General features: G+C 33.6%; 1 protein-coding gene across 35 annotated transcripts in view; it reads right to left on the reverse strand.

The window, feature by feature from the left end:
- Positions 1-27321, reverse strand: part of PTPRD (protein tyrosine phosphatase receptor type D) — a 2191141-nt gene that overhangs the window by 976755 nt on the left and 1187065 nt on the right. For all 35 annotated transcript variants that reach the window (XM_077911920.1, XM_077911956.1, XM_077911938.1 and 32 more), the window contains one exon: positions 18952-18985. The gene's annotated coding sequence lies outside the window, so the exon portion shown is untranslated. The remainder of the gene's footprint in view (positions 1-18951; positions 18986-27321) is intronic.

Below are 27321 nucleotides of genomic sequence, written 5' to 3' on the forward strand. Positions count from 1 at the left end.
AAAAATTAGATTTCCTTGGTTGTACAAATGACTTATGGTTTAAATCTGAAGTGTTGGGATTTTTTAAAACAAGGATTCTTTTTGGTGAGGATTTATGAGATGTTTTATTTTCTCTTTGAAAGGTATTGATTCTAAAAGCTGTCTAAGTAAACAGCACTGATCTATCTATTCTTGAATCATTGAGAGTAAGTCACCTGTGGCCAGCAAATGATTTTCATTTCTTAGAGGTAAAATTTATTGAAAAGAAAGCAAAAGCAAGTGAAAGCTTAATTTATAATGCCGACAAAATTATTGGAATTCACCATTTAAGAGTTTATGCTGTGCAGAATATGAGAAAGCACTAACTTCTAAACTGAAACAAATAGATTGGTTCTGTTTTAATCAGACAAAAATTCTGTAAAATGAGCCATAAACAAAACAATGAAAAGGATACATAAAATAGATACATTTCATCCCTGATCATACTAGCTATATTTCTTATCTGGTGATGATTTTAAGACATAAACACATAGTATTTAAAATAATGAATTACTAAGGATATGAAAATATTTATTTTATGTGACTAAAAAATAGGTTACAAAAAGGACATTATTTTATTAAATAATGTCTGCTTTTAGTAAATACACATGTAATAAAAATGTATAGAGCTAAATATATAAAAAGTAACACAAAGGTCAGCAGATCATGGGATAGAGAGATATTTATTCCTTTATTTATTTATTTTTTACTTCTGAGTATTTCTTGAATTTATTTCTTGACTATGTATTTATTACTGATTGGAAAATTGTTAGTATTATTTTAATAAAGGCTAGATCCTAAATCTGTTCAGAGTTGATTTAATAAATGTCACAATAATTCTTTCCCAAGTTTGGGCAGCCCTGGTGGCTCAGTGGTTTAGCGCCACCTTCAGCACAGGGCATGATCTTGGAGACCTGGAATCGAGTCCCACATCAGGCTCCCTACATGGAGGCTGCTTTTTCCTCTGCCTGTGTCTCTTCCTCTCTCTCTCTCTCTCTCTGTGTCTCTGATGAATAAATAAATAAAATCTTTAAAAAAATAATTCTTTCCCAAGTTCCCTAGCCACATGATCAATAAACTATCACTTATTTTTAAAGATTTTATTTATTTATTCATCAGAGACACACAGAGAAAGTCAGAGACACAGGCAGAGGGAGAAGCAGGCTCCCCACAGGCAGCCTGAAGTGGGACTCGATCCCAGGATAGGGATCATGCCCTGAGCCAAAGGCAGATGCTCAACCGCTGAGCCACCCAGGCATCCCAATAAACTATCACTTTAAATATTTTACCAAATAAAATAAAACTAAGGATTGCAAAGTACATTTATCAACCATAAATATTGTGAAACATCTTTTTGAAGGAATAAATATCTTTATGTTATGGAGTGTGATTATTTGGCTTATGATGAATAAAAAGTTGGTTTAACCAATATTACCATGGTATTATTTGTATTTGTATATCTTTATTTGAGCTTTCATATTATAATAAAATGTTTTTTCAAGTTTCCACAGGGAAAACCAGAAAGAGTTTGTAGAAATCATAGTGGGGATAAAATTAACAGAAGGACAACAAGTTTGAGCATAGAGAAAAAAATATTTCAAGGACACTAGATTTTAATATCTCATAGCAAAAGAGAGATAGGGTAATTAGGAAATACTGTTTAATGTGAATGGAATCAAATTTGAAATAATAAAAAAGCTCTGGAGATGCATAGTGATCCTAGTTGCATAACAATGCCAATGGATCTAATGCCACTGAATTGGTTAAAATACTAAATTTTATGTTATGTATATTGTACCATAATACAAATATAATAAAATGTCTGTGAGCATTGAGAATAGATTCTTCTTGTAAAGGAAGTGTCATTAAATCATTTTCATAATGTAATACACAAGGAAGGAAAAATTGTTCAAAGATCTTATTATTAGATCTTAACATTTTATTACACTGTGATTCCTCATGATTATATTACATATTTCATTGTTGAAAACCTTTAAATAATCTCCATTCAGTGCACAGATCCGAAAAACAGTCTTCACGTAGAGTTATTTTTACTACTATAACTATATGCATAAGATATATAATATTGCAATCTTCCCAGCAATCAAACAGTTGGACATCACAGTTGCAGGAGCATTCTCTGAGGTTTGAGCTGCCTCAGTTTCACCCAGCTATAAAATTTTACCTCAGATCAAAACAACTTCATCTGTGATTACTAAAAACCAGACCTTCTTCCACTAATCACATTATTTTTTAATTACAATATGTATACAATTATTTCATGAAATGTACTTACTTAAAATAGTTTTTAGGTTGATGAATTAAATTTCACCTATGAGCTCAAAACCATTAACTTAGCTTAAAAGAAATTAGACAGTAGGTATGTAACTACTGATATCCTACTGAAATGGGCATTTAATAAAGAAAAAACATTTCCTAAACACTAAAGAGCTTTACGTATGAAAACAGGCTATGTCTTGGAAATGAATCTAGTCTTAAAAGGGATAAAAATTAATAGAGTCATGTTAAAAGTCTTTAATAGGCTTGTAAGACTGAAATAGAACCCTTTGGGTCTCTCATTATGCAGTAGTACAGCATTTTGCTCACAGATTTGGTATGAAAAGAGAAAGTCAGGTTCGATGAAACATCGCATTATACATAGAACATAATATAGAGAATATACATTCTTTAATATTCAGTAATGATCTCAGCAACTCATCTCAATAGATAATAAAACATTTCCAAGAAATGGGTGAGGAGACCTAATTTCAGATGTACATACTAGGAAGAACTCCATGTGACTTTTTTTTTTCTAAATCTCAAGCTAAAAGAAGAATTTGGACAGAAAATTGCACTATGTCAACATGGTTCTTTAATTTCTAAAGGAGATAAAAATAAATATACAGAAATCTGACCCAATCATGGGTTTTTATTTTTTTATTTTATTTATTTATTTTTTAAGATTTTATTTATTTATTCATGAGAGAGATACAGAGAGAGAGAGAGAGAGAGAGGCAGAGACACAGGCAGAGGGAGAAGCAGGCTCCATGCAGGGAGCCTGATGTGGGACTCGATCCAGGGTCTCCAGGATCATGCCCTGGGCTGCAGGCAGTGCTAAACCTCTGTGCCACCGGGCTGCCCGGGTTTTTATTGAATAAACTAATCAAACATACATACAGCACACTTTCATATACATGTCTATATGAACTCAATACCTGTGTGCATACATTCCCGATGGTGGAAGTGCTATATGAGTAGTAAGTGGTAATCCTCCCTGAACAAAAATGGACCGGAAAGCCAGGATTCAACTTCTAGCATTCTGACTCCAGAGCATTTGCTATTGACCACTAATGCAAAATATCATCAGATATTGCCTCATCACTCACTGACACCAACCTAGGTAAAGGAACAGATATTAAGGACAGATTAAGTAAAAGGAAGTAGGGAGGGGATGAAAGTAAATAAAGTGAGAGGAGTGGACAAAGATGAGGAAGAGTGGGATAGCAACTATTAGGCATAATTTTCAAAATAATATTTTAACTTTCATCAATAGTCTACCTCATTCACTTGAAATAGGAATGTGCTTAGAAGTCATGCACAGGGCTCTTCTTATCAGTTTAGTTTGTTCTTAAATTTCCCTGCCAAGTCATCATCAGACTCTGTTTCTGTATTTCTAGGATCTGGGAATTGCTGTTTTAGATCAAAATCAGTTTTTATGCAGCACTACTAATATTTTCCTTATGTGATTTGGCATGATTCGGATTCTTGTGCTATTGAATAACTCATGTATTTCTGGCATGATTCCCCAACTAGATTATATACTCTCTAAAGACAAGGAAAACACCTTTATTTTCTTTATATTTATCCAATGACCCAAATCAAATGTTTTATGCATGTTAAGTAGTTCATAAATATTTGAGATTTTGATTTTATTTCCAAACACAAAATAATTAAACAGATGGCAGAAAGTTACAAGAATCCAGACTCTTCTCAAACTCAGGTGTGTACTTTGGAAATATACATTCACCATCCTATATCCTTAAAAGAACCTGGATGAAACAATTAAAAAAATAGTAAGTTGAGTAAGCAATTTTAGGATAAGAATACCAGAGAATTTGCATAGCTTGCTCTTGATCATCCTGAGTACTTAAAGGAGGCACTGCCATGTTTGGGAACTTATTAATGCCTTATATAAACATTGTTAATGTCAAATGGCTTGGCTAAGGAGAAACTACAGATTCAGATGTTGATACTTTTTTATGTTTATATTTATTTTTATGGAGAAGTTATCATAAGATTTTTAGAAGGACTTTATACATTTCTCAAATAAGCATTTATTTCTCCCTCATGTTGTAATTCCAGTCAGTCTGAAAGGATGTTTGTCTCACTATGGTCACTTAAGGACCAAGATAGGTAGAGTAGCTTTTGCCTTTTGATAGACACTGTTCCAGAGAGAAGCACTCTGTGGGTTTCTGTAATAACATTTAAATACTTGGCCTCAAAGTGATACTCCACTGCTTGCAGTGTATTGGCCAAAAGTCACCACAACACCCTACTTGCTCACAGGAAGTCTACTACATATAAACCTACATACTAGATGTATTTGGCAAACAACCATATCATAATACGGGTCACTTTTAATTCAAAGTAAAAGATACTTTACAAACTTTTTACATCTGCATATATATTTTTTTGCTCATAGACAAATAGTGTGTATTTTATAGATAAAGAACATATATCTCAGTGGTCTACTTGTCCAAAGACTTTTGTCTAGTTAGTGTAGAAAATGATAGCTAAACCTAGGCTTATCTGAATTTTCAATTCCCCATGCTTCCTAATGTAAGTTTCCTTATTCTGCTTATTTCGGATATGAAAAGTTTTATGTTGGTAGTTAATATTTGAACAAAAGACTAGGAATTTCTGTGGGTCAAACAGTTTCATCCAAAGAGCTTATTCAATGTAGAAATGTCATCTGCATATAATGTCAGCGATGATCACTTGGTATGGTGAAGCCAAGTCTTTGAGTTCTTGCAGTAAGAATCCACCACATTCCCATTAACTTGTAAAATATGTTCCTTCCAAGGTCTTAACACTCACAACAACTTTTCTAATTAAGCTCAGTCCTTGAAAATAAATAAGTAGATTCCTTGACATTTTAAAATTGATTGCTTCTTTCATGCTGGTTGTTACTATTTCTTGTAACTTCTAGGTGTAGGTTGTTTGCCAATACTGTGCAATAAAATGTACTCCTTAATCATTAAATATTGTAATTTGGACTTTCCACTATGATGAATTATCTCATCTCTATTTTTGTCATGCTTTACTATTGTCTTTCAGATTTTTACTAGTATTTCTATTTGAAAACTGTTGAAAAAAAATGTCCACATTGATGTCCACATTAAAAAATAAAATCTCTCTAAAACAGTTGTGAATCCTGAAACTCTCAAATAGAATTGAATAATTTACATTATTTTGTTGTCTTAAGTGCTATCTGGGTGTTAGGATTTTATTTCCCAAGTTAAACTATTTCATAGGGTGAACAAACACAGGTCTTCCAACATAGCACCATAAAGTAGACATAATATCGACATGAAAAAGAATAATGAATCCACATGTTCTGTCTCCACTTAACAAGCATTCTCATGTCTGAAAGGCTTTAAAATTTTTTGGCATTTTCACTCATTTTCATCTGGACTCACAACACTGTGAAGACGACCAGGTTTCGGGCAAACATTTATTCTCCACAATTTTTCCTTGAGGATATAGTTTTTTTTTCTCTCTCTTTCTTTGATCAACAGCCTTCAGACATAATTCCAGAGAGCAAGATAAATGAGAGGAAAGCAAAGTTCTAGACAATTGTATACAAGTAGCTCAAAATGGTTGTAGATTTTGCCTTTACTTTAAGCCTAACCTAGGTCAATAATCACAGCAAACCTATTCTTTCACACATATTTTCAAAAAGTGTGTGAAGTAAAGTTACTTGTTCTTCCAGTGAGCTCATATTTCACCCAAAAGGCTTCTAACTACTCTGTAGCACAGCTCTGTGTGTGTGAGTGTGTCATGTGTATGTACCTCCAGACTTGTCAAAACTTCGTGAAAGTGAATATGAATATGGGTAAGAAGAACAATTATTCTCAGTACACAGAGTGAGGGAAAAATCATTAAATAGGCAACTTTCTATGCGTCTTATCTACATTAACCCATTTAACTTACACAACATTGTAGTGAATGTCACTGATTTCTGTTTCCCATTTGAAGATACAACCTATAATTAAAGTGAATAGTCAGATAAACACAGAAAATGAATAACAGAGGTACAATCTGAACTCATAATTCCAATCCCATGCTCTATTAAAATATGCTGTCTCATAAAACAATTAAAACCACCTACTATGGGTCTCGTTTGCATATTTATTCATGAACTTCTGGTACAGCTATCTTAAGAAATTTCAGAAACCAAATGTGGCCTTCTTTGTGTTACAAGAAAAAAAATTATTTCTGGAAACATTTTAGATTCTAGCTAAAAAAAAGAAGTAAGTGCTTGTCTACCCTGAGCTTGGATGGAATTGACTTACATGGACCCTAGTTTGTAAATTGAGCTAAGAGGATAACTTCCAACATATGTTTGCTATGCCAAGAACCTTCTAGATTTCCCTCATCCTGTCTAAATGACTGTTAGGAAGTCTGTGAGCCTCTGGTTAGCACCTTAGAGGCTGATGCACCACATGGAGATTTATCACCTAGGGTTGTTGACCTGCTAACTTGCTTCTGAACTAAAGAGGTACGCCACTGAGGCAAAGTCTCCAAATCTCCCTGGCAGTTGTAGTAATACATTTTAGAAGAGAACACTCTGGCAAATAAAACAGATTAAGGAGTGAGGGTATATGTGGAGGAAAAAAATGGTGGTTTCAACAGCCTTATTGGAAGCTTCAAAGAGGGTGCCAGTGAGAATCTTTGAGAGAATTCAGTCCTCTGAAAAAGCAGTCAATTACTCTGAAGGCAAACAAACATTTTACAGTTAGTGATTATAGTAAGAATCTGAAGAGGAAAAGAAGGAGCTGGAGTAAAATGCATTTGAAATAGCAAGACATTAGAAAAAAAATTAAACCTTGCCTAATTTCCTAAAAATTGAAAATTTTATATGCAAAAAAAAATACACAAATATTGTAATTAACATTTCTGTGTTGATTTCTTAATTAGGCCTTCTGAATGCAAAAACAAAACAAAATGAAACAAAACAAAAACACACAAAGGCAGAAGTAGATTGTAAGTCTGAAGCTTGGTGGACAGTTGGCTCTTTGGAGTATTATGAAATAATAGGAAACTTCGAAAATGTCTCTGGCTCCTGAGACAGAGATTTTCTTTATCTAAAGAAGAAAGGAAAAACCTCTTTATGTAAAGTCTACAGCTAAGGGCTTCCAGGAATTTGTATTTCAATAGAACTAAACAGAAATTACAGAAGATGTTCTAGCTATGTGCATGTTCAATGCCAGGAGGCACAGAGGACTTTGGGGTGTGAATACAGGTGCACAGGATGATTGGGAATTTGTTCTTTCCTTTATACTAGCCAGCATGGTCAAAGACAAGGCTTACATTAGAATGAGTTTGATGGAACAATAAATGGAACATAATATTTCAGCCACCACTTCTCTAATGTTTTTAATATGTGTTTATGTGAAATCTAGTAAAGGCCTAGAATAATGAAGTAAATTTTTAGTCCTTCAAATATTGATTCTTTATTTTATTTTATTTTTTATTTATATTTTTAAAGATTTTATTTATTCATGAGAGACACAGGGAGAGAGAGAGACAGAAACAGGGAGAGGGAGAAGCAGGCTCCATGCAGGGAGCCGGATGTGGGACTTGGCGCCCGGGGTCTCCAGGATCATGCCCTGGGCAAAAGGCAGCGTTAAACTTCTGAGCCACCTGAGCTGCCCACAAATATTGATTCTTTTAATAATTCAAGTTGGATTATCAGATTTGTTGAGGAAATTTATACTAAGCAAGTGGAAGAATCGTTCAGGTCTAGTGTATCTCATTTTGGTGATCCTGTATTTTTTTCCTTTAGATTTTAATTAAGTGATTCCTTTTAAAATTAAAATGGAATTATTGAGGAGAGTTAATCTTTCCTTCTTTTACATCCAGGGTAAAAACTTTCTGTAAATATTACATATCTGCCTTGAATAGATGAACATAAAATTTATTGTCCATACTGGACAACTCTGAGATGATTTTGAAAGTGAAAGTACATGATATTATTAATAATTATCTAAAGACTTTAATAATAACGCTGGGAAAACAGCCATGAATTGGAACTATTCAAATAGACTAGGATGTATAGCTTTCTTAGTTTTAAGTATCAATTGGGTAGCAGTAATAAACTATTCCAAAGCTTCTTGGCAAAACTACTTTTCAATCACAGGCTTGTTTTTATTTATAAGTTTATGAAGAAATATGATTCAAAAAATGTATTTAACAGGAAAGGCTTAAATATTCTAGGCTAAAACTGCCATAAGAAAAAACAATGAGGGATCCCTGGGTGGCACAGCGGTTTGGCGGCTGCCTTTGGCCCAGGGCGCGATCCTGGAGACCCGGGATCGAGTCCCACGTCGGGCTCCCGGTGCATGGAGCCTGCTTCTCCCTCTGCCTATGTCTCTGCCTCTCTCTCTCTCTCTCTCTCTCTCTCTCTCTGTGACTATCATAAATAAATAAAAATTTAAAAAAAAGAAAAAACAATGAAATGTTATTTCTGTAATTATAGGAATTAGTCCAGGAAAGTGTGTAGCATTTGTACACTAATGCATTTATTCATTTCTCCAAGATAATTTCTGAGACACTCAGAAAGAAAAAAATTAAAAACATGCTTTCTGAGATAATGAGTATAAAGGGATGCAATAATATTGCCATTCTTGTGGAAAAAAATATTTCAAAGTAGTAGCCTTAAACAAGACCATTAGGGAGAGTTAGTATTGAACAATAAATCACAGTGTAAAAAAAATATATATCATATATATGTGTTAATGTATGTGTTAATATATGTAACATATATATTAAGTTTATAATGTGGTTCCATAGGATTTTCTGATGTTAGGCAAGTAACTTCAACATTTTGTGCCTTTAGTTTCGCACTTATAAAATGGAGATCATAGTACTTCCATTATAAAGTTTGTGGAGATTAAATTGTATAATGTATGGAAAGTGAGCAAAAGAAGGATGATACATAGTAAGTACAACAGTTAGCAATTGCTTTTACTGAGTTCCCTAAAATAATAAAACTCTGATTATAGTTCCCAATAATTTTTCTCTTAATTGCAATAACTTTTAATTCTGCCTCCTTTTTTTGTCTCATGTAAAATGACATATAGTAACCATTGACAAACTCTTTAATATATCTTTAGATATCAATGCTGTAAAGAAATAATTTTGTGTAGTACCAACATGTAATCATTCTAATAACAGCTAGGTAGGGAATCCTTGGATAAGAAATCTAGAATATTCATTTACTTATCTATATCCTTCATTTGATTGTTAATTCATTCCTGCAAGTTAGTTACTAAGCATTTACTCTGTGAAGAAGTTGGATATACAGCAGGAAACATCCCAATGAAAGTCATTGCCTTCTTATAGCTACTATATAGATTACAGTAGGAAAAACTGGATGAATAGTATGGCAAGTAAGTGCCCTGGAGGCAAAAAAAGATAGATTAAGTAGGATAAAAAGAAGCAGAGATGGGTGGTAGGCAAAAGAGCATTGTGATAAGATTACATTTGAGCAGGGATTTGAAGGTCCCAAGGGGAAGCCACAGGCTATAACACGGGGAAAGTATTCAGAGCCGAGAAAGCAACTTCGAAAGACCTCAGGCCTGAGATTGGTTAGCAGATTCCAGGGAGAGCAAGGAAGCTGGATTCTTTGAACAAGGGAGAAGGAGGTAGAGGACCAGGTGAGAGAAGAGGTAAGATCATCAGTAAACTTGAAAGACTTTACAAGAATTTGTCTTTCATTCTGAGTAAGATTAAGGAGCCATTCAGGGGTTCTCGGCAGAGATAAAGCAGAATTAGAATACAGTTGCTTAGATTTTTGCTTTCAATATGGTTATCAAGAGACAAAGGAAAACAAATTCCAGAACTCTCTGAAATATTAATGGCTATTAGTCAAGGTAAGATTCTGTACCAAATTCCCCCAGGCTTCCTAACCAGTTTTATACTGTCCCAGAGTCTTCAGAGGACAGAGAAAACATAAGCAAGTGGATGGTGGAAAAGCAAAGAGGAAATGTTTTGAATTTCATGAGTACAAGAAGATGGGTAAAGAAGAGAAGCAAGAGAGGATCTAATTCCTGTAGGTCTCATTACAGGTTCCCAAACCATCACAGCTGCCTTTAAAGAGTTACTCAAGCAGGGTCAGTGCTAGCTACATCCTGGTAGGCTAACATAATAAGATGTTCTTTATTGTCAGATGTACAATTAAGTGAAGGGTTACTTTAAGGGCAAATAAGATATTACATTAAATAACTAATTGATTTTTAAATCCATCCAATTTTCAGAAATGTTAAAATGTTATTGATACAAAAAGAAATTTCATCTTTAAAATGACAGTAATATGATTACTGAAAATTTTAAAATTGAAAAAATTATTTGGTTAATATGTAAAACATGAGATCCAATAGGTGAGACTATTTCTGCCATAAAATTACCTTCAGTTAGAAACCACTAATTATGTATGCACATGCCAAAATATGACAGCTTCAGCAAGTGAAGAATTTGCATATACAATAATTTTAATCAAAGGTACTTATTTGATTGTGTAATTATCTCATTTGCATACACAAAATTTGAATTTTGTACATGTGAATCCTCGTTTGTACATGTACCCAATTATTTTGTTGGTACAACTTAGAAATCCCTATTTGATATAATAGAGCATTAGTTCTCTTTCATTTTCTCTTCCTGCAATAGAGATTCAGTTTTTATTGACTATTAAAATAGGACTCCCTGAAATAACATGAGAAATGGATCCTGCTTCCCATCACAACGAAAGGAACTACACTTCCATTTTGTGCTAAGAGAAAAGCAAAAACAAACAAACAAGCTTTCTCACACACACTTTTGTTCTTTCCTGACTTTTATTTAGAAGTTATTTCAAAATTTAAAGAAGACTGGCTCACAGGGAGAAGTCTTGAATGGTGATCATATTGAGTTCCCTCAATTTTCCATATTGTTGGTCCCTAAGTGATGGGAGTAAGCTATTGATCTCTATTATTCTTAAGCAATAGAGAAAATTTAGAGCGGGTAAAATGTATCAAATTTATAGTCCTAGAGACAGGTGTTCTGTATGGAGCTCCTAGAGAAAAATAATCATAATCATAATCATAATAAAAAGAAGAGCCTGAAAAGCAGTGAGGCAAAACTCTACTATCACGGTCTTGTCAGACAATCAAGATTCTCCTTGGCCTAAGTGAGAGTGGTATGGTACAGACTGGGAAAACTGATAACCACAAAGATAAATTTCTGTATAAGCATGGTATTTGCTTTCTAACTCAGTTTGAAAGGGCCATTGAGACAAAAGGCTGTTCAAAATCCAAAGATATTCAAACACTCGAAAAGGTATCTCTACATTTTAGTCGGTTCATTGATAATAGCAGGAGCCTTCTGTTTTTTAAATCTTTCATACCCTTTCTGCATGCTTTTGGGATCAATCTTGAAGATTCAATGGAAATCCAATTTGGTAATCTAATTGGATTATATTAGATGCAGTATCATTGCTGACCCTCTTGTGGTTCATTTGCATGCAGATGCACTTATGAAAATGTAGTCTTACATTAGGGCAAGAGTAGAAATCCAATGTGTCAATACTCACAATTTTGTCAACTATGTTTTGTCTGTATTTGACTATAGAGAGATCCTTTCAAAACCTCTGAATTCCTGAACTTTGAACCTTAACATCCACCTCAATATTGAATCTTCTATAATAAATGTCCTCTTGAATCGTCTATAATAAATATCCTCTTGAATTCTTCAATGTGCTCACTGTTGTTGGAATAAGGCCTAGTCAAGTCTGCTTATGATGTCTCTTAAACAATACTGTTTGGTCTGCTTTCTTCCAGTGTTTATATTTAATATACCCAGGGAAAGAATATACTATAATAATTAAAAGCACAATGGCTCTTGAAGTTAGCCATATTTGGTATGGGATCCTGAATCATATCTCTTGGTATTCTTGTCCTTGTTTGATTCCTCCTACATTGAGTGTGGGCTTGACCATATGACTTATTTTGACCAAAGGGACTTTAACAAGTATGTTGCAAGCTGAGGCACTTGCAATGGGGCTTGTCCCTTGGAACACTTTTTGGAAATAAGCTGCATGGATGTGCAAGTTTAAGTTATTATGCTAGAAAGAAAGATTATGTGGAGGACCTGTGAAGGGTGACTTATCATGTAGAAAGAGAGGCCACATTGAGAACTGAGACCTTCTTTAAGCCCCTAGTTGAATGTAGTCACATAAATGACCCCAGTCAACATCAGGTAGAGCAGAGTAACTGCTCAGTAAACTCACAGATTCATGAGAAATGTCAAATGGTTATTTTACATCAACGAGATTTAGGGAGGTTTTTATACAATAACAGATAATTGATACATGGTTAGTTAATGTGATTTGGGTGACATGTTTAAACTTTCTAATCCTTTTTTTTCAGCTGTATATTATGAACAATAATTGTATTACTTCATAGAATTATGAAATGGATTAAGTGAAATAACAAATATAAAAATTTAGCATAACACCTGATCTATATAGTAAGTACATAATGAATGGTAGTTTTTACAATCAATTTCATCATCTCAACTGTTGCCACCATTATACTAATCATCACCACTAATGCCAACACCAACATCACTAACATCGCCCCCAACACCTTCCTGATAACCTGTGCTTTCCTGATGCTCTTTCTGTCTATTGCCAGGACCAAATAAATCTTTTTCAACTAAGACATTTTTTAAACCAAACATTTTTTATTATAGTCAATAATTATGTAAGTAATGAAAATAATTCATTTAGATTTTCCTTCATATTATTTCATTGGATTACTTAAAATGGTAAAGAGATTTACTAAGGTCACTCTGAAAGCAAATGGAATGATCATATTTGAAGCTCATGTCTTCTTGCTATGAATTCTAAGCTCTTTTAAAAAATTCTGGCTGCTCTAAAAATAAGAGCCTGTGTTTCCCTTAAGAAAGTAGTCTCCATAAACGTATACATTTTTTGTGCTTGCTGCTCCATTCTTAGCACTCAGTGTATAGAAGCTGTTCCAGAAACATTTGTTGAATATGTGGACAATTGACGGTTGGTAATTTAGTAGAGTGTGGGCTCAAGAGCCAAAGAGTCTGAATTTGAATCCCAGTTCTACCTCTTACCAGCTATATGACTTTAGGCAATTTAACATTTCTGTTTCCCAGTTTCCTTATATGTAATGAAGATAGAAATAGTATATATTATTTAGGATTGTTTTAGAGAATATAAAACACTCAGAACAGTGCCTGACAAAACAGTAAGCACCACCAAAAAAAAAAAACAAAAAAACAAAAAAAAAAACAGTAAGCACCATATAACTTTAGTATTATTATTTTGCTGTTACATTGGTCTCTATTGATATATGGAATAATATATACATAAAATGTTATTTTAAAGAAGAATATATATGAATATTAAAAGAGGGTTAGGAAAAAGGTAGTGTGTTATCTAAAACAATGGCTTCTAAGCTCCATTCTTTTTAAAAATTTTTATATGAATGTAGCTGACACATAAGTTTACATTATTTTTAGGTATAGAACATAGTGATTCAATTAATTTATAGTTATGCTATGCTCACAAGTGTAGCTACCATTGTCATCATACAATGCTATTACATATGATTGACTAAATCCCCTATGCTGTGCCTTTTATTTCCATGACTTATTCATTTCATAACTGCACACCAGTATCTCCCATTCCCTTTTACCCATTTTGCCCACCCCCTACCTCCCTTTCCTCTGGCAGTCATCAATTTGTTCTCTGTATTCATAGGTCTGGTTCTGTTTTTGTTTGTTTATTTATTTGTTTTGTCTTTTATATTCCACATAGGAGTAAAATCATAAAGTATTTGTCTTTCTCAGTCAGATTTATTAGAGTAATACTCTCTAGATCTATCTATATTGTCCCAAATTGCAAAATATCATCCTTTTTCATGGCTCTGCAATATTCCTTTGTGTATTTGTATGTATGCATGTGTGTACACATAAACACACATATACATATACACATACAATACATCTTCCTTATCTCTGTCTATCAATGGACACTTAGGTTGTTTCCATATCCTAGCTATTGTAAATACTACTGCAATAAATATAGGGCTCATATATCTTTTCAAATTAGTGTTCTTGTTTCCTTTGGGTTATTGCACAGTAGTGGAATTATTGGATTATAGGTATTTCCGTTTTTAATGTTTTGAGTAACCTCCATACTCTTTTCCACAATGGCTGCATCAATTTACATTCCCACCAACAATGCATAATGGTTCTTTTTTCCCCACATCCTTATCAACATTTGTTATTTTTTGTCTTTTTATTTTAGCCATGTAACAGGTTGTGAGGTGTAATTTGATTTACATTTCCCTGATGATTAGTGATTTTTCATGTGTCTGTTAGCCATCTGTGTATTCTCTGAAAAAAAAAAAAAAGGCTATTTAAGTGCTCTGCCCATATTTTAATCAGATTGTTTTTCTTTATGTATTTACTTTTTGGTATTGAGTTGTATCAGTTCATTATATATCTTAGATATTAATCCTTTATTGAATAAAGCATTTGCAAATATCTTCTCCCATTTAGTAAGTTGCCTTTTGCTTTGTTGATGGTTTCCTTCACTGAGCAAAAACTTTCATTTTGATGTAGTCCCAACAGTTTTTTTTTGCTTTTGTTTTCCTTGCCTTAGGAGACACATCTAGAAAAATGTTTCTAAGGCTGATGTCAGAGAAATTAATATTTATGTTCTCATCTAAGATGTTAGTTTCTGATCTCATATTTAGTCTTTAAATCGTTTTGAGTTTAATTTTGTGTATGGTATAAGAAAATGGTCCAGTTTCATTTTTGGAGGTAGCTATCTAGTTTTCCCAGCATTATTTCTCAAAGAGATTGTCTTTTTCCCTTTGTGTATTCTTGCCTCCTTTGTCATAAATTAATTGACCATATGAGTGTGGGTTTATTTCTGGGCTCTCTATTCTGTTCTTGACCTATGTGTCTATTTTTATGCCGGTACCCTTTAGACTGTTTTGGTTACTCCAGCTTTGTAGTATATTTTGAAATTCAGAATTGTGGTATCACCAACTTTTTTTTTTTTCTCAAGATTGCATTAACCATTTGGGGTCTTTTGTGGCTCCACAAAATTTTAGAATTATTTGTTGAGTTCTGTGAAAAATGCTGTTGGTATTTTAATAAGAACTTTATTGACTGACTCTATAAGTTGCTTTGGGTAGTATGGACATTTATTTAAACAATTTTAATTTCTAAGCTCCATTCTTGATTAGAATCATATGGGATGATTATTAAAATTTAGATTCCTGCCAACTCTAACCCCTTTTCTTGATCCTTTGTATTTGTAACTGTTGTATCACATAATAATGCTTGCACAGTCAGGTTTGAAAAGCACTAAAATCAAATGAATTATAAAAGTACAAATGCAGGAATCGTATTATTTCTTGAGAAGAGATATTTTGGAATACAGGAATTTTTCCATTTCCTTTCAAATTCAATCACATGGGGAGTTGAATATCCTACCCAGGCCCACACTGTATGCCATTTGGATACCCCTTTTCTCCTTTCTGCTTCTTCTCTCCACTTCCCTCATCCTTGGAAAAAAGAAAACTACTCCCAAGTAATACCCTCTTGGAACATGTGGAAAAACTTATGGGGGCTGGTAGGCCCTTATTACCTAAAGTATGGCCCATGGAGCAGTAACATCCGTATCATTAGGGAACTTGTGACAAATATAAATTTCAGGCCCTGATTTATGGCACTGACTCTCAACTCCAGCTGCCAATAGGCTCACCAGAAGCTAGAGCATCACGCTAAGCTCCACCCAGAAATACTGAGTTAATTGTTTTCAGTGGAGCCCAGGTATTAACTTTTTTTCTTAACATCCCAGGTGATTTTGACATGCAGTTTGGGTGAAGAAACATTCATTTAGAGGAACAGTTTGAGCAGAAAACTTCAGATTGATTTTAGAACTTCTACTCCATAGCCTTCTCCAGCATCCTAGTGGAATCCAGTGTCCAAAAATCCCTTCAGATTTCCATACATGATCGTACTAGGACCTGTTAGCTGTGATATTTACTGTTATTGATGCATCCAGCCTAGTCCGACGTCTATCCTGCCTTCTTGATAATCTCAGGCACTGAATGAGCTTGACGATTAAAGTAGATAACATTCATAATGTCAATGGGAACAGGATACAAACCAATGACATCCTACTACATTTTGAAGACAAAGTTAAGTACTTTCACGCATAGCAATGATAATGTTTTTTTTTTTTTAAGATTTTATTTATTTATTCATGAGAGACACAGAGAGAGGTAGAGACATAGGCAGAGGGAGGAGCAGGCTCCCTGTGGAGAGCCCGATAGGGTCCTCAATCCCAGGACCCTGGGATCAAGTCCTGAGCCGAAGGCAGATGCTCAACCACTGAGCCACCCAGGCATCCCCAATAATGATCATGTGTACTTATATTACGGTTAGGACTCTAATCCTCATGACTACTATTGCTTTTTATATTTTGACTATTGTAAGGTGATGATATGCTTGCCTTTGAATAGATTGTAGTATTTAAAATACATTTATTTTCTGTACAATCTTACATCTCATACACTTGAAAATTATTTGAAAAGATTGACTTTTTCTGATTTACCCTGAAATAATCAATTAATGAGAGGGAAAAGTAGACCTTGGTAGTTAGCAAGACCCAGTTTTGTTGTTGTTATTGTTGTTTTGTTTTTGTTTTATTTTATGTATGTGGCTGAACTAAAACATGGCATTTTCCCCCTAATCTTAAGATTGATCTTTACACAGTGAAGAGCACTAAAAATCAAATTCAAGTCAAATGCTTAGGAAGTATTATCTGAAATTCCTTGAATAGGAGGCAAAGGAATGAGTTATTTATATAATATCTTGCTATTCATAGTGTGACCCTTGAACTTGCAGCTTTGACATCACTTGGGAGCTGACAGAAATGCAGACTCTTGACCTATTAAATGAGAATCTGCATTTTAACAAGATAGCTTCCTGAGCATATTAAACTTTGAGAGCACTAATATAATATCCAATAAGACACAATTTTTTTCTCCAACATTTGTCCTTTCCAAAATCACATCCCATGTAAGTTGTCCATTGCTCTTCCTAACCCAAACTCTTGATAAACTTTTCACACACTCCAAACTTTATGCTATTCTCTTTCCACCTCCATCTCTGGCCATCTCTTATTTTGCTAAGCAGTCTAGCATGCATAGAAGCAGGATGCTTAACAAATGTACTTTTTCAGATGCGTTATTGCAGTTGAATAAGAGAGAAAATTAATGACACTTTATCTACTCTAAACCGTTCAACTCTCAAGGAATAAAATGGATAATAATGCAATGTCTTCTCTTCATAAATCTGGCAATGAGAACATAGTCTATGAAAATATCAGTTCTCCAGTATAGTAAAAGCACAGAAATATGTTGTTTGCTTTCCCAAGATAGATGTAAAAGGGTACCAACTTTTCCAGAGATGAATAAGATTGATACAAACTACTTCCACTAATCATAGATTTCAATGAATAATCAATCATAATAATCCAAGACAATTATGTCAGTTAAGACATATAAATCATTTTTCTGATTTCACTTCTCATAAAAATAATAGAGAAAAATTATTTATGGAAATAATGTTGGGTATTTCATTATAAATAGAACCCATATACAATATTCTTCATAACTACTTACACAGTGACTCACAGTAAGATGCTAGTTTTTTAAATGATTGAGAGTTTGAATATGTGAGGCATCTGTGAAAGAAAAATCTCCATTGGCATAGTCACGTTGAAAACTAAATTCTTACTTTTAATTGAAAAAGAAGAAACAAAACATCCTAAAATGCCTAATGAGTTGCCGAGAAAATCTCTTTCAATTTTTTCAATTTTTTTTTTCCTTCCTTCCCTTTGAGGGAAAACTATTGTAGCATATATGTCATTATCATTATTATTATTTTCCAAAACACTTAATACCATTTTTCATTCCCCCACATACAATATTGCCCAATATAAGTCCACAAAAGCAGCCACAAGCACATTTATAACAGACATAAAAAATTGTCATTCAATTTCTACTGTCCAGCATGATGATTCAACTAAAGTAAAATCAGATTTAATCAGCTATGAAACTGGAAACATGAAAGTCAGCCTGTGTTTCTATCATGACCATGATCATTAATACCTTTATGAAATATGAGGAGAAAAGAAAGAAACATCTGCTTCTTCTTACCAAATTTCGATATAACTTTAGATTACTTTTTAAAAATTATTTCTTTAAAAGACATTCTGCTGCCTTTGGCGGTGTGAACATTTGAGTGCTTTCTGAGTCATTCCTGGGCAAATAGATGGTGCACATTTAATGGAAAATATTTGAATAAAAGTGCCCCTCCTCCACTCTGGGTATGCAAGTACAGGACACTTCTGATTTCCAGTCTTGGCTCATTTCATAAGAAAAAAGGGAAGGGTTATATCCCTGGAAAAAAATATAGCCTACTTCAGGGCATGCTTGACTTTCATTTCATTTAAGTGTTCATGTTTTTACAAGCTTCATATACAACATAAATCCTTTTGAATATCAGAAAGTAAAACACTATGCAGAATTGAGAAGAGAAAAACCAACTTACCACAGTTGTTCAGTTAATTGACAGGCACCATCATCTGAAACAGCAAAAATATATTTTAATATTGCAATCATAAAAACTACCAAAGACTTACAAATTGTCTTCACACACATATTGTGAATTTATCTACAGAAGTAAAATTAAATAAGCAATAAAGATACATAATTTGATCTCAATCATTTAGATATTTCATATGAAAGTGTTTCATTCCACCATCCTAGATCCAAATTAAATAGCTGGTTGTTTTTGAAAAACTTTTGTATACTGCAAACGTATATATTGTAACCATATTTTATTTTGATGTCCAAGTTTCAAAACACAGAAAATCCTGTATAACATGGTCTTTGTCCAGGGATGGACATGATCATGATATCTTATCCTAATACATAGCCCTGATGATTACACATAAATCACCATGCTGATACAAAAAAAAAAAAATCACTCTATCGTTTGTACAAAAAAGTTGAAGTATTTAGCAAAATTTCCAGGAGTTTTAGTCAACTGCTCCTGTTCTATCTTTCTAAGACCCTCTCTTAAAATTCTCTAGTGAGTCCTCATTCTACCTTTCAAGTTTATCTCCCACTATTTTCTCCTGTGCCCTATACTCAGGTCATATCATAAATACATTCTTTGTTTTTTCTTTTAAAACAATGCTTTGGTTCACCCTTTTCTCTCCACCTCCATATTTTTTCTACCCATTCTTTAGGGCTACCTCAACTAACTTTTCAGTGAAGTTTATCTTGACACCCAGTGAAAAAGTTACTCTTCTTTTTCTACATGTTCCCAACATATTTTGTACCTCTACTATAGTACTCAATGGATTCTCTCTTGTACTATAGATGGGCATTTATGCTTTGATCTTGCTCATTTTTACCTACCCAGAAGACTTCCTGCTATGCCTTTGGTATGGGAGATGTTCAGAAGATGATGAGTAAGCTCCCTGGGAACAATATATTTAATACAGAGATAATATGTTGCATATATTTTTCTTATGTTAATATGCGCTCATTGAAGAGAAAAATATTGCTGTATTGCACCAGTTTTTGGTAATAAAAACTTAAATTTTAAAGGAATGGTAATATCCATTATGAATGAAACCTTTAGTTTCATGAAAAAAATAAAGAATCAAAATTAAAGAAAATTTTCTCTATTGATAAATGGCTTTTTAGGCAAGTTCTTTAAGACATTTTTCGTATCATATGGGAATACATTTTAATTTATTTTTATATTTAAAAAAATTAAAAATCATTTTTTTTCACAGGCTTAAATTTTGTATGGAAAGGTGATAATACTTTCTGGCCCTCTATTAGTGCAGCATATGTTTGAAATTAGTGTTTTGAAGAATAATGACAGATTTGCCTTGAGCCATTAACATGATCACCCCAGCAACAAGCCTGAAATTAGTTGCATCATCTTAGAAAACAGAATCTCTCATTTTATGGAGAATGAAATGATGGCATTGCTTTGTTTGTAATTTTGTACTCCTGGCCAAGTTAACTATCCCAGAGCAAACTCCACTTATATAAAGCATGAAAGTGCATTACGCACCTACAATGTCTTATCCTTCATTCTTCTGGGCCCACAATTACTTTAAACTTCAAAAAAGTAAACCATTTTGTTCAATTATTCATATCAATTTTTTCCCTAGATGACTATAAATTGGCAGTCTCTTCAACCATTTTTTTAAAAAGTTTTACTATTTTCATGTATTATATTAAATATCAAGAAAAAGTATTCTTGAATAGCAAAATTTTAAATAATAGATTAAAAGATTTACATGAATATTTAAAATTATAGCAATGTTCCTTAATTTGATGAGCGGGAGAACTTTATATTAGATTCTTTGTATCTGAACCTAAAATATAATATTTCAACCTGCAGCTTCTTTGATTATTTATTCTTCATTCCAATCTTCTATAATTCTCATAAAAAGAACATGGGTCTAGAATGCAATAAAGAAAAATAAAACTCGTGTGTATGTGGAGGGGGTTAATAATTCTGGGAAGTTCTTAAAGTAAAGTAATATTACTAATTTAATATATGTTGATAGCATTAGTCTACAACCTGGTCACTGGTGGACAACATTTTCCTTAACAAGTGTTAAAATTCCCAAAATGTTTTAAGAAGAGAAATCAGCTATTATTACATAGCACCTTTATAACCATATTTTATTTTGATGTCGAAGTACTTATAAGTATTAATACAAATGAATCATTGAGTTTTAGGTAAAATTAGTAATACCTGAAAATCATCTATATTTACTTTGAATTTCTTTAAAAAAATTGAGTGCAGACTCTACATACTGATTTGTTGAAGATGACACTAGTAGATAATGAACTAAGAAAACATCAGTGGCAAGCACCCTTAAATTTATTGTTGCTTTGCATTTCTGTGTCAGAGGTAATGCAATCAAAGTTGGACTAGGGACTTCAGGGACTCATGGCTTTCTGAGAGCAATGATCCCATGGTAGTCTCCTGTTTCACTCAAAAGGCAGCCAGAATTAAATAAAGAAAATCTCTTTAGGAAGAAATGTGAAACGTGTATGTTTTAATCAATAACTGTTCTAGGGACATTTAAGTGGAGATGCTCTTCCATGTGACTGGAATTTTCAAAGAACACGATGGATCAAAACCTCTAGCTCTAGTAACAGTATATTTTAATGACCTAGAATTTCTAATATATTTATTTATCTAATTCAGCATCTTTACTGATCCAAATTTTCTATTTTTCTTTCTTTCTTTTTCTTTTTTTTTTCCTAGCTAAATATCTTTTCCATTCCCCTTCTTCTGCATTTTGATCAGGTCCTAAGAATTACATCCACAAAATATGGAAATCCTTCCATATAAAACAGATAATCTACTAACTGGATAACCAATTGATTGAGAAATAAGAAGGAAGATCTTACTGAAAACTTTGGAACTTTTGTTTTGATTCCAGAGATGCTGGCATGAGTACAGAAAGGAGTCATCTCAGATAAAATGATTTATGGATAGCACAAGCACCTACAAAAATTTTTTTCTTAAAAGAAGTTTTTTGAGGTCCTTTCATATGCAAATTTATTCAAATAGTACTTACAATTAACCATCTACCTCTCTATATTTGACCATTTAATTCTCATAGAGAGCACCTATTTTCTATGAAAGAACCCGGGTGTTTGAATGCAGGGACAGAATACTAAGTGGGATATCATTCCAATATTGTGGTTATACGATTTGTTAGAAAATAAGAAGAATAATTTAAATATGTATTATTGCCTTCTCTGTATATCAGTACTAAGCAGGTGGTAGGAGTAAGCCAGCTATTTCTGCATTTACTTGTAGAACCAATTATAGAAATAATTATGAAAACAAATGCAAATAGGTATTCACTTGGCATAGAAAATTATTTTAGCAATGAAATTCTTGAGTTTCCATAGTATCACTGAAATATATACATGCATATAATACATACATATCATGTGTATCATTTCTCTGATAAGTACACACACCTATATATACATACATATATACAAATATATGTATAAGTGCTCAGAGGGATTCTCCTCTTTTCTAATTTTCTTAATTTTTTTAATTTATTCATGAGAGATGAGGAGAGAGAGAGAGAGAGAGAAAGAGAGAGAGGGGGAGAGAGAGAGGCAGAGACAAAGGCAGAGGGAGAAGCAGGCTCCACGCAGGGAGCCCAACACGAGACTCGATCCGGGGACTCCAGGACCACACCCTGGGCCGAAGGCAGGCACCAAACCGCTGAGCCACCCAGGGACCCCCTCCTCTTTTCTAATTTTATCAGATTTCTTTCTTTTGGCATTTCCTTTTCTTTATTCAAAAACTCCAGCTTTCATTTCTCACATAAGTCATGACCAAGTCTAGGACTTGAGCTAAAGTGGCAGGAGATGAGTGGTAGTAATAGGGAGAGAAATCAAGAATGAAATGGAATTGGTATGACTAAGCCTCAAGACATATGTTCCATAAATGGTCCCTGAACCAAAGTCCAGAATAGTCTTGTGAGTGTGTGTATGTGTAAAAAAAGAAAGGATAAACATTAGGTCAAACATTATTTGTATAAACATTAGATAAACATAACTTAGAGAAATATGTTAAGGAAATCTTCAGTGGCCAAAATGAGGGGAAAAAAGTAGAAATGACTGATATGGAGTCACTGATCTTTTGGGTCTCTGGGACACTTATGAATCTCTGCCAAGAGACTTGGGATTTCAAGGACAAGAGATTGAAGAGCCTAACATGAAAATCTCTTACATAGGTATGGGGGTTGAATTTAAACTATTGATAAGAACAAAGAAATCCCACAGAAAGAATTTAACAAAAAATTATTTCTGGTTTGGTACCTTCACATTCAGTGTCCAAAATTCTCTGGAAAGGCACACCCCCAACAAAAGATTTAGGGATTATGAATATAAAACCTTGCTAAGCAGTAATTCAAATCATAATTATCAAACAAATGAATAAATCTTGAGTGAGAGTCAACAGAAAGACCAAAGAACAAGATTAAAAACACCAAAACATTCTGATAATGGATTACTAAAGGTAAGTTATAAAATAATTAAAAATGAAAGATGGAGAGAAAATATATGAAAGAAACAAGATGTTATCAAAAGAACAAAACCATTTTCAATGAGTGCCAATAATAATTTTACAAATAAAAATATCATTAAAACTCATAAACAGATATATTAAATATAGCTAAGAAATAATTATCAAGAAAACAGTATTGTCCATAACATTGCCAGAGAAACAAAGAGGGAAAAAAAGTGATAAGAAAGAGCTTATGAAACACTGAAAAAGAAAAAAATCAGTGAGATGGTCCAACAGTTGTCTAATAAGAGCCAGAAAGACAATGAGAAGTATCCTTAAAAGAGTAATATAAAAAAATTAAAAAATAAAAAATAAGTAATATAAGAAATATGTTTAAGAATTGTGAAATTAATATATATATGCATATGTATATATAACTTGTGATATGTATTTGTATATCTATATAAATTTGTTTATGTTGGTCTATCTATTTACCTATGTATCTCTTCAGAGAGCTAGATTCATCTCAAGATAAATTCAATCAAATCTACCTCACGAACAAACATAAACACAAATTTAAAAATAGCTAGAAGAAAAAATAGGTATTTAAACAGGAGAAGATTAGTTCATAGCAAATTTTTCAACAAGAATAGTAGAACATGTAAAATAGAAGAATCATATCTCAACAGTGCTAAGTGAAAATAAATATTACAGCAGCCTTTACCTGTCTATATACTAATTTATTTTATTTTTTAATAAAATATTATATTTGTTTATCCATGAGAGACACAGACAGAGGCAGAGATAGAGGGAGAAGCAGGCTCCATGCAGTGAGCCTGGTGCGGAACTCAATCCCAGGACCACAGGATCAAGCCCTGAGCTGAAGGCAGATGCTCAACCACTGAGCCACCCAGGCATCCCAATGTAAAATAACTTATTAATGAAGATTAAAAGAGATTTTTTCAGACAAAAAAAAATCACTAGCTTCTACTACATCCTTTGCTGAGGAAAATCTAAAAGATACAATTTAGGAAGAAGTAAACTGAATTTAGAAAGAAACAGATGTAAAAAAGAATGGCAAATAAAGACACTGATTCACATAGTTAAATCTAAAAAAAATCACTATATAAAAATAATACAGAAGTATTAATAATGTATAAAATATTATAATATAGTGATATCAGTAATTAATTTGGGGGCAAATTAAACAAAGTGACTGAAATATTGGATATCTATAATATGCAAAAGATTAGTGGGAGGGGTTACAGTTAAAGTGTTCTAAAGCTCTTATATTTTTTTGGAGAAGGGTGGGAATATTTACTAGCTTTATGCTTTATTAAGTGAGGTATCACCATTAAAACTTAAAGGTCACCACTGAGACAAACAAGAAAAAAAGAAGGTACAATATCCAAATGATTAGGAGGGGGAAAAAGAAAAAGAAATCCATATAAAAAGAAAAAAAGAAAAAAAAGAGAGAAAGAGAGAGAGAGAAATACCATGCATAGAATTAGCTAAGTAGATTAAAAGCACACACCAAATAAATGAATAAAATACATCAGTAACCACAATAAACGTGTTGGATCAGAGGCTCAGGAGTTCTCCAGGTGAAATCTGAAACTGGCTCCTTATACAGAGGGGATGGGAAGACTGCAAAAAAGGCAGACCACCCAGACGGGCCGATGGCAGATCTCTAAACAAGCAAGGGAATTTATCTATAAGGCTGTCTTGGGTGGCTGCAGGAGGAGCATATCTCTGCACTTGCCTGAAAGAACTTAAAGGTATATATAGAGGCTTAACAGGGTTCAGCGACATGTCCGGCCCAGATGATCTCAACGACAATCATCTTGTCCAGGTTGTATCCTTGAAGTAACTCTGGCTGTGAGAACAGTGGGCATAAAGTATATTCCAAGGCCTGGAGAGTGGGTTAGAAGCCACCACTGCCTAGATCTGGCTCAGGCGTCAACTGGTGATCATGATCCTCAATGACCTCCTTGAACAAAATGTGAGTGAACTCAGCTGCGAGTTAAAGATGAACATTCTGATATTCTCCTTCCTCTTCTTCCCAGAATTGTATTACCCTTCTTACTCACTTTTTCAGGTCCCCACCGCTCATGCTCAGCAGCAGCTGCTGGCTTTCCTCCTAGTTGCAGTGAAGAACAGGACAGGCTCACCTGTTCTCCCCTTTGCTATGTTTCCAAAACCAACAAAGCCATTTTATAGTTTTCTAAGCACTTCTACTTATAGAAGTAAATAGGAAACAAGCAGCAGGGAAGATATTGAAAATATAAATAGCAAAAGAAAAAGTCCTTATTTTCAACAAGGTTGATCAACTTGCCCTGGTTTTAAGACCGAAAGTCCCAAGTTTAAGAAATCTCCCCCACCTCCATGACAGTCCTAAGGCATAAAGGATTGTTGGTTTTCTAGTGTTTCAACTAGCATCTGCTATATTTTATTTCTTCAGAACATGAAGAACTGTAGATTTTGACGTTTTTGTACCCTCTTCTTATTCATTTTTCCTCTTAGATTTTGAGATCCTTGCCTGGTCACTTCACATACCTTCAAGAACTTTCAAAGTAATACTACCCTGCTGTTCCTTGTTCTCTTATTTATAAACATTTTATGCTACAAAAAATATTTGAACCACATGATAAATTTAATGGATCTACTATTGTGCAATATCAAACAAATAACAAAATAGTGAGTTAAAATGAGTATTTTTCTTTATTATAAATTCAATAATTATTTTTAGTATTTATTAAATAAGTATCTTAAGCATCTATCATGTGTTGTGTGCTATTCTCACTGGGGATAGGATGGAGGCTATGTGGACATGTTTCCACTTACATTCTTGCAGAGTGGAGGAGTGAGGGGGAAAATTCTATAAGCAAATAGACAAAGCAATAAAATGATTTTGGATAATTATGTAATAAGGAAAATGAAGTAAGTGTTGTGGCTCAGAGAGGGAGTATTTTGGATAGTCAGGCCGTTTACCTCAGAACAAGACAGCTATCCAAGATAAGAGGATAAAATGTTAATGTAAAGGGATACTGAGCACCTGTGGCCTTGTGTGAACTTACATTCAAGCAACAGAAAGGAGAACTATATAACTGGTGATCTAGTGAGTAGGAAAGAGTGGCAAAAGATACATAAAAAAGGGGGTAGGGCATATCACACGCTGTGTGGTGGCCATTGCTGAGAAGTTGGATTTCATTCTAAGGGCAATAGGAAGTCACTGGAGGATTTTAAGCAGTAATGACATTATCTGATTTTGTTTGAAATATGTGTATGGCTACTCTGGAAAATGGAGACCAGAGGCAGGAATAAAAACTGAGAGATCAGTTCTGAAACTTCTCAGGAAAGAACTTGTAGTGATTTAGACTAAATATTTGGTGAGTTAGAAAATTGGATGGATTGATCTAGGATACATTTCAAAGGTAAAGTCAACAGAACTTACTGATGGATTGGATGTGGGTCATGAGTTAAAAAAAAAAGGATGAATACTGGTTGGATTTTAGTAACTGAGGGCTGTTGGTATTGACTGTGAGGGACAAGGCTGGTGGAGAATATAGGTTGAGCCAGATGTGTGTATCATCTGTGATGATTCTAGTTTCGCCATATTAGGCTGAAATATTTCATAGCTATATGAGTGGAAATGTTAAGTAGGGAGTTAGGTGTAGTAATTGGTAGTTAAGAAGAGAAATTAGGTCTGGTGATACATATTGGGAACCTTTTTTTTTCCATATTGGGAAACTTTATCGTAGATACAGTATCTAGAGGCATGGGAATTAGAGTGTGTGTCAGTAGCAGAGTATAAGGCTAGGCCACAGTCTAAGGAATCCCAAT

This window comes from Canis aureus, chromosome 10, assembly GCF_053574225.1.
Source record: "Canis aureus isolate CA01 chromosome 10, VMU_Caureus_v.1.0, whole genome shotgun sequence".
In the NCBI taxonomy this organism is placed as follows: Eukaryota; Metazoa; Chordata; class Mammalia; order Carnivora; family Canidae; genus Canis; species Canis aureus.